Here is a 10,000-nt window from a genome sequence, read left to right as displayed (position 1 = left end):
TAAAATATTTGTATCGTCATCGCAGAACCGGGGGTGTTTTGGACAACCCCTGCCAGCTTTTATTTTTTTTATTCTTTTTCGGGTTTATGGTTTAAATAAAAGAAAAAAAACCCCCAAAAGAAGTGGGAAGGAGGAAAATGGAAGATGCCCCCCCCCCCCCCCCGAATTTCTGAGGTTTCTTATTTTAACCAACCTACGCATACCCGGGGTCTTCATTCTCCGCGGGGGCCACATTTTGGGTCAAAGAAAGAAAAAAAAAAAATCTAAGGGTAGAGAGAGAGAGAGAGAGAGAGAGAGAGAGAGAGAGAGAGAGAGAGAGAGAGAGAGAGAGAGAGAGAGAGAGAGAGACAGACAGACAGACAGACAGACAGAGAGAGAGAGAGAGAGAGAGAGATGGATAGGGAGAAATAGATGGATAGAGAGAGTGAGAGAGAGAGCCAGCGAGAGCGAGAGAGAGAGAGAGAGAGAGAGAGAGAGAGAGAGAGAGAGAGAGAGAGAGAGAGAGAGAGAGACAGACCGAGAGACAGGGAGACAGAGAGACAGAGAGACAGAGACAGCGACAGAGACAGAGAGAAACAGAGACAAGGATGATTGCTGAGATCAACTTGAGGATGAACACATTTCTCCCGTAAAACGTAATAGGACAGCATTGACAAGGAACAACAATGGGACTTTAAAGAACCACAAGAGGAAAACCGCAAACCACCAACTGTTAAACCAAGGATGAAAATCTCAGTGCCATAAAGAATACTTTTAAAAAAACCTCTGATGCACCCATTATGGTATTATAATTAAATCATATGGGTTTTTTTCTCTACCTCCTTTACTTAGAATTGATATTATTTTCAGATAACAACAACAACAACAAAAAGGCTTAGTAAAAATGTAAGGTTATGATGATTATCATTATTATTTTATTATTATTACTACTATTACATTAACAGTGATTTATATTATTGTACAGTCTCATCATTAATATTATTATAGTTGCTATTATTAATAATATTATCATAAAATATGTTTGGGTATATTAAATGTTATATTGTGTTGTATAATATTATTATTATCTTTTATCAATATTTGTATATTACTTTAAAAAATAATATGTATAGAAATACTAGATCTATTTTATATTGCATGCTATATATTATAACTAATATCGTAAATGGGACGTTAGAAAATCACAAGAAGAAAACCACAAACCACCAATTGTTAGATTTGTTAGACATTGTTAGACCAAGGATGAAAATCTCAGACCTCAGTGCCACAAGAATAAACCTGTTATTTTCATTTGTTGATGATGTGAACACTACTAATAGATTTACTTTTTTTTTGCAGAAGTAGCAGGTTTACAACTACCTTTAAAAACCCTCTAATGCACGCATTATATATATTATATTATATTATATTATATTATATTATATTATATTATATTATATTATATTATATTATATTATATTATATTATATTATATTATATGATCCCCCCCAAATAGACCCACCTCTCCGTGGTGGGGGGGATTAGTACTCTTCGAATAGGAAAAGAAAAAGAGGAAGCTAACGGGTCAAGTCGTGACCCCGAAAAGAGACATATTACTTTACTATGTTTCTTACTCTTTACATTTATTGTCTTTATTGTCTTACTTTATTACATTTATTAACTTTTCTTTTCTCCTCTCTCCATCGACAACCTTTCTTTGACCTGGAGTTGGGACGGGTATTGGTGGGGTGGAAAGCAGAGGTTCATTGTCATTGATATTTTTACAGGTAACAATAACCGCAAAAAAGTAAAGTAAAAATATAAGGTTGACGATTATAAGATGATGGTTATCATCATCATCATTATTATTACATTAGCAGTAATTTATATCATTATTATTATTATTATTATTATTATTATTATTATTATTATTATTATTATTATTATTATTATTATTATAATTGTTGTTGTTGTTGTTATTGATAATAATATAATTATTATATAATAAGTTTATATAAAATATCAAACTCAATTGTATAATAGAATTATTATATATTATCAATATGTGTATATTATGTCTAAATATGTATAAAAATACTTTATCATATTGTATATTATACTATATATTGTAAATTATATATTATAAATATGCGTAGATTACATTCATAAGATATATATTATAAATATATATATACATGTATATATATTCTGTGTGCGTTTGTGTGCGTGTATCTGTTTCTATCGGCGATATTGTTCGCGAGTGAGTGAGCATGTGTGTATGGGAATCTGTATACGCACCGTCAGGACGTAGGAGTCCTTATTTCAAAGTCCGCGCTCATCGTATTTGGTTCTTGAGCAATGTTCTGTTCTCTTCATAACTTGTCAAAGCATGCAAAGATGTATTATGAAAGGTACGTACGTGAGCTGAATGAAACGTATTTTCTCCTAGATCATAGTGTGCAAAATAATTACCCTACTAACACAAAATCCGTACCAAATAAAAGCTAAGGGTTTCCGCAAGATCTGTTGCAGCTATATTTTCCCCCTCATAATCACCAGGTGCACCAAAGAGTAAAATTATTCTCAATCGTGTGGGTGAAAAATTCAAGCAGTTTTTCACTATGCCACCTACACACATCTGCTGCGATTTCTGCTGTTTCATTATAATTGATTCTCCACTTAAAATGGCCTTTTGGTTTCGAAAAACGAAAAAAAAAGTCAAATGGGCCTAGGCCTGGACTACAGAAAGGTTGGGGTAAACATCTTGGATTGGAATTTGAGTCGCAATATGGTGCCCTGGGTCTTTTGGTGCGGGAGGGGTTGGATGTTTTCATATTAGAGAACGGGATTTTTCACTTTCCTGAAATAGTGATAAACATGCCCGAAATTTTCGAAGAGTCTTCACGTATCAATCAGTGCGGAAAGTGTTACCCTACTCCAACAATTCCATGTGTCATTCCTATATAATCTTAAAACATGCCAAGATCACTTCCCCAATGGAAGGCGCAATTATGAATGTTTCATTTTTGTATTTATATATTTATTTTTTTGATTTGGCAAACCTTTACACCTGAATTCCATGGGTTGACAGTGGTGTTTTGTCTGTCATGTGGGTGTCCATAATGCGCACGCACGCATCGCAGCGAAAGTTTTTTTTACAGAGCAAGGAGCGGCACCCATAGCAATGTGCGGTATAGGATATTCTAATTGATTAAGTTTGTGGAAGTAACAGACGCATTTTGAACTCTAGATCGAGTTTACAAACGAAATTGTGTACACATTTGTAGACTTTATGTTTCTCTCACTAGAACATTTCGTGCGTGCAGGAAGCAAGATTTTTCAGTCGTCTCTTGTGTCTTATATATAAAATATACCGAGTTGCAAAAGTTCTGTCACACCCACCTTAAAAGTACAATAACTCGTTTATTATTCAACTTAGCTAAGAGAAATTTGGTAGACGATATCTTTATTCATTTTCTGCCCATATGGCATGGAAAAATTTACAAATGTCTTTCTTTATTCAAGGGAGATAATTTTATTCACACTGACCCTTACAAAATCCAAATCAAAGTTTGCTCAGTATGGCGTGAGGCCTCTTCCAGCTTGAATTACTGATACAAAACATTTGTTCATTGACTGAATTAATGTCTTTATTGTTGTCTGAAGAATCCCCTGCTTTTTGAAATGCAGCCTTCAGTTGCTGACGAGTTTATACGGAGTGAGGCATGTTTTTAATCCTCCAGTCAAGGCCATCTTCCAGATGTTCTTTTGGGTTAAGGCTTGTTGATCTTGCAGGCCAGTCCAGAACAACGGTCTGATGAGTTTGGAAGGAGTTTTCACTGATCGTAGCGATTTGAGGTCGGGTGTTGTCTTGTTAGCACATTCCATCATCCGTGCCATGTAAGGCAGTCACCGTGAAGTCCTTTGAGGTTGCTTTGAAAAGGAACCAAATGTGTACGATAAAGAGCAGAAATTCCACCACATAATATCACATTTCAGCCACCTATTCGGGCCTCTTGGGGGGGGGGGGGGGGGGGGGCGTTGGATATGGAAAATCTCTATCCTCTTCTTTTAAACACTTTTTCTCTTCCATCTATGCAACGAATTAAAAACCTTAACCATTGCTTAAAAGAACACTTTACCAACGTCTTTAGTTTCATCGCCAATGTTGTTGTGTCAAAATTTTGCGATTTGTTCGATGAAAAAGGGTTAGAACGGCTCCACACAAAGGGCGATAATCACGTAATCCACGATCTTACAAATGTCTAATAATGGTGTTTTAAGATAGTCCAAAGTACCTGACAGTCTGTGCACCTAGAAATCTAGTTGGAATGGGTTTTGTACTTGGGGGTTGACAATAACCCAATTCTGACGTCGAGTTGTCGCCCTTGGTTGGCCTCGCCTTGACTTGTCTTGGACAGTTCTAGTGGTGTTAAAGCGTTTGTTCAAGCGTTAGATGGTCCTGCTGCACACATTTACGTGTCTTGCAACAGCAGAAAGCGCAAGTAAAGAATTTATCATACACACAGTCCGTTTATTTTCTGAATGTAACAGTTCTTTATTTTGAAAAAAAAAACAGATGAAAAAAGTACAATACCGTTAAAAAGTACGGAATTTTATAGTGTGTAAGGTGTGTTTACACATTGTCTACGTGATTCAAAGCAAATGTTGTGTGTAGGGAGAGTTGATTTCAACGTAGACCTACAGAAATCAATATCAACACTTTGTCCACGCACTACTTCCGGTTTATGATTTCTTTCGTCTACTCTTGCACAAGGAGTCTCATAAGTCACACAAGTCGTACTTCTAATTCTCACTGCAATTCTTAAACTGTATCGAAAATTTTCGTGGTATAATGGGTGTGAAAGAACTTTTGCAACTCAGTATATTATAAGTATCAGCAGGATAAGTACTGCCTACGAGGCGTGTGCGAGCGGTATTTAGTGTGTGTGTGTGTGTGTGTGTGAGTGAGTGTGTGTGTGTGTGTGTGTGTGAGTGTGAGTGTGAGTGTGAGTGTGATTTTCTCTATTTAATCTTTTTCGTTCGTGCCTAAGTGTACATGATGAAATAGTTAGATAAATAACAATATATTTTTCAATACCTTTGCACTATTTAATGTGTTGAAAGGACCGTTCAATTTTTGCATAAAACAAAATAAAAGCAAACAAACTCCAGGATCTGTTGTTCTCTTATCAAAACATAATTTTCTTCACATTTAAAGCACTGACAAGATTGTTACTAGATGCTATAAAAACTCTATGGTTCATTTAAGTATAGGTCCGTCCTCTGAATATCACCTCGCCAGTTAATTTCATCGGTTTTAATGTTTTTTATGAATTGAAGACTGACATCCTCTTTTCATCAAAGAATATAGATGTAATTATGGTCTTGTAGTTATCTCATCATCGACGCTCTTTGTCTCGACTCTCTTTCAATCTCTCTCTCTCTCTCTCTCTCTCTCTCTCTCTCTTTCACTTTCACTATATCGTCCAAAACCTCTGGATATATGCAACATTCCTAGCTTGGCTGTTGAGAGCCAAGATGTGAACAGCATCTTTATCTCCAGTTCGGGATATGGCTACATGCAACATTCCATGTGAAAATACTGTGCATGTGAGATCTAGGGCAACTGTATGAAGACACTGTCTCTGAACTTTATTAATTGTAATGGCAAAGCATGGTCTGAGGGGAAATTGTTTTCGTTGGAATATAAAAGGTAGTCCACTGTCTGTTGGTTGAAGTATAATTCGAGGAATCCAGTGTTTTTCATTCTTGTAGGGTATAGAAAAAAATTCAACCTCAAAGACGTTTGGCATGGTTTGTGTAACACAATATCTTGTACCATTCATTAATTGTGTTTTCATAGTAATAAACAAATTTAGTCTTCCATACAAACGAACGTATGTCTTGGCATCCTGTTTTCTTTCAAACATACAACATTGTCCACCTGTGAACGTTGCTGGCAACACAACTTTCTGTCCTATAGATCACCGTCTGCTGAAAAAACAGCGTCACGTATCTCTCTGTAGTTGTCGGCTCTCAATGAACCCTGCTCTCGCCTGAGACAATGCAATCTTTCACTTTCAATCGTTGCAGAAACATCCACAATAAATTGTTGAAGCAAACGCCTGGCTAAAAGAAATAGTTTCCTTGTCTTGTGAAAAGATACATACAATTTATAGAACTGCAGTTGAGTCATTTTTTTGTTCCTTTTCACAGTTAGATTCCATCCGCCGTTTCCAGTTGAGAATAATAAGGGATAGTGCAGTGGATCGTATGCTGGGTGCAGTTCGCAGATTCGTTTTGAGTTGTGGGTTTTTGTTGTTGTTGATTTTTGTCGTTTTTTTTTTTGGTAATAGATTAGAATATCACGGTGCCCAACTGGCTCATTTGGCATAAGAATAGCATCTTACTTACAGGACAGTGCATTGTATCGTCTCTCGTGCTCACCGAGTGGTCTAGCATTTTCATGAATTGATGTGTTGAAATTTTGAAGTCCATTTTGAGTTGCATATTGGTATGCAGCCTTTATTTCTTTGATGTATTTGTTGTATGTTCGTAGACTGTCTTGTAACATATTGATTACAATGCGTTTAAGACTGCAGTCATGTGTCATTGTCATTCTTGATTTTATTTGGTCCATCGAGTCTAAAAAATAAACCTACAAAAATGTTCATTTTCATGTTCTGTGTGAAGAAATGAGCCAACCAAGAAATAAACCTGTCCTTGCATAGGGAAATTTGGGTTCCAGCCTTGCAAATTGATCTTTTGACATCCAAAAGATGTCATTTGAAATGAAAAATTATACTTTCTGATGTTGCTTCAAAATGCTCCGAGTCTGGGGAATTACCCATAAAGAGATCTTTAATTTTTGGTGGCAGAGGTGGGTATGGATCCAATTTATGTTTCCCATTCCCACAGCAAATACTTTTTGTTTCTCCTTGAAACTTTGTAGCATTACAATTACAATGGTTGCACACATTTGTGTCCCAGCCGGTCAATATCAGTCATATGAAGGAACTTTCAAAACTGAGTTAACATTATTTTTAAAAACTGTCACCTTTTCACTACAAATTTAAAAAAAGAAGTAAATATGACAACATTTGACGAAACTACAGAACTTTTAATTGTGCCAGGTGAGGAAACACGAAAAGGAGAAAATGGCCTTCGAAGTTGAGCAACATGTTTCCATAGCAATGGGGGTCTTAGAATTAAGATAGAGACTTGAAATTAGTAGTTATCTTGGCTATGCCACTACAAGGTAACATACAAAAGTAGAAAACTATTCATTTACAGACAAACAAATTATGGACCAAACAAAATTTTCACGTCAAATGCAACAAAGTATTAGCATTATACTAGGTACCAGATACTAATTTTTCAAAGTAGCTGTATGTCAAATTCATCTTTTTCATACAAAAGGCCTATGTCTCCTGAGAATTTTGGTACCATACTTTTATCTCTGAGTCAATGTTTAAGAGAATGGCAGTTGTTTTAATTTAACATAATAGTAAAATATTGCTGGAGTCGTTAACTGGCTGCAACCCCATGTTTGACAGATAGTAAAAGAGCACCAAGTGCACCAAACATCTCTACATTCAAAGAGTAAAATACAATCACTATAACATAGAAATGAAACCTAATATTTTTCGGGACTGTGAGATCATTACAAATCAGTATTTTATTGCCTCAAACACGATGATCTGTCGTTATTTCAACAAAAACACCGAGCGTTGTCTCGGCCGGCGACGCACCAGGTCCAGCCCTCACGGCGAGCGAGTCGGCTCTGTACTGTAGTATACTGAGTGCTCCCGGTAGTTTCGCAGAAGGATTCATGCAAAATAATTCCAAGCCGATGGCTTTATTCTAATAGAAAAGGAAATGTTCTTTCTATTGGAACCTCTTTTTAGACGATATTTTACACATTTCGTGTTAAAAATGATTTTTGAAAACTTAGACCTTTTTTTTTAAAGGTTTTCTATCTAAACGCCAAAGGTTAAAAAAATGACCTCGGGAAAACACGAACAAAGCTGTATAGTTCTCCGCCAATGAAAAGACGGTATTTAACCATCAATCTTTCTCCAAAGCATTTGAATGCATGGGTGTCAATTTTGAACCGGGGGACCTCGCATTCCGACCGCGGGGGGCTTCCCTTTCCTCGGCGATTCTCCAGCTCCAAATACTCGGATATACAAGCAATTTTCACTATTACAACGAACAAAATCTGAACTTTTTCAAAGTGTTCAGCATTTGGTGTTTTATAGCAAAAGAGCAAAGAAACAAAGATCTGAATTACCCCCATTTCACCGAAACCACGCGCTCAGAAGGCCGCGAGTCGGCTTACGTGCAGAGAACCTGATTATACGTTTGCAATAGCACCATAAACACACGAGAGCACACACACACACACGCACACACACACACACACACACACACACACACACACACGCACACACACACATACACACATATACAAACACACCAACACACATACACACATGCGCATCGACTGCCTCGGTGGCCTCTCTGAGAGATCTAGAGGAAGGTTAATTAATCTTTTAAAAGCTCTAAAACACAATAAAAACTAATTTTTTAAAGTCAATCCAAGTGTAAAACCGAAAGATCAACAGACGATTGCAGCTTGCAGGGCACGCCCACACAGTCAGCTGTTTACGTAAACAAGCTTGAAGTGAGCTAGAAGTTACCGTTTTTACTCCGTTTTACCAATCAGAATTGTTTACATTTCTAACAATCTAAAAATAGTTGCAAATGAAGAACTTTGGAGCAAATATTTTTCCACTAGTGGGGAACCTTTGGTTGAAGCAAAGGTGGCCATGAGGTAATGGTTCTAAAAATAATCTCACAGCTACACACTAGCAAGGTCCAAATTCCTTTATCCCGTCACCCAAGCTCACAACAAACCACACACACCGCCAAAACAAATCAAAATAAAATATTTATGGTCGATTATAGTTGTTTATTTGTATCTTAAATGAAGCAGAAGACATCAAACTTTCAATATACCCCCCCCCAACAACAAAAAATGTCATGGAAAGTCATCTTTTTGCCTTTCGAGCCTCAGCTAATAATAGCATAGTGCGTTTACGACTGAAATTGAGAGGGGCAGACAGATTTGTCATTTTTCCAATAGAGCAAGTATAGTCAAGACTTAGATCAGCATCATTGTATGTACAGCTAGTGAATTTCTACTGAGCGTATCAGTATCAGGCTGATCTTCCTCTTCCTATTCGTTTACTTCATGTTCTTCTTCTCCCTCTGTATTTTCAGTGTTCACACCTGATCTTGATCTATATCTAGTCTGCCCTTGTCTCTTAGGTGTCATTCGCCCAATGGCTTGCCGTTTGGGTAGCATTGTGATTTTATTCTCATCTAGATCTAGATAAATCTAACACACAAACACACACACACACACACACACACACACACACACACACACACACACACACACACACACACACACACACACACACACACACCTGATATACTGTCTTCGTCTCTTAGCGACAGGGCCACAGCACAGCCTCTAAATTATAATCTATCACAGACGTAGCCACAGCACAGGTGCCAGTCATAATCAGATCTTCCGTTTGGTGGTCTAGTATCTCTAGATCTAGACCTAAATCTAGATTTGTCACAAAGATACATCTTGTAAGTCTAACTACCATAGAAAAGTAACTCTCTGTAAGCGATCCGCAACATCTCAACAGTAGGCGCCCAAAGAAGATTTGTTTATTTCGAGCGGAAGAGTAATTTTTATATCACGGAAAACGAAATATGTCTTGAACACTTAATTGAAATGACGAACGGGAAAATCGTAAACTGCCGATAGTGTTTTCTATTCTTCTAACTTTTTAGGCGAATGCAAGCACTTACTGAATTGATAGAAAACTAGCTTGGTCTTTGAAATAACTTCCGTAATCTTGTTCATGGTTCTACGTTCCGTAGTTTTTTCTGCTATAGAAAACAACCATCCACATTTACGCAATTACAATATATATAT

The sequence above is a fragment of the Aplysia californica genome, unplaced genomic scaffold (assembly GCF_000002075.1).
Source record: "Aplysia californica isolate F4 #8 unplaced genomic scaffold, AplCal3.0 scaffold00057, whole genome shotgun sequence".
NCBI lineage: Eukaryota > Metazoa > Mollusca > Gastropoda > Aplysiida > Aplysiidae > Aplysia > Aplysia californica.
The sequence above is the reverse complement of the archived record's forward strand: the minus strand, read 5'-3'. Positions refer to the sequence as shown.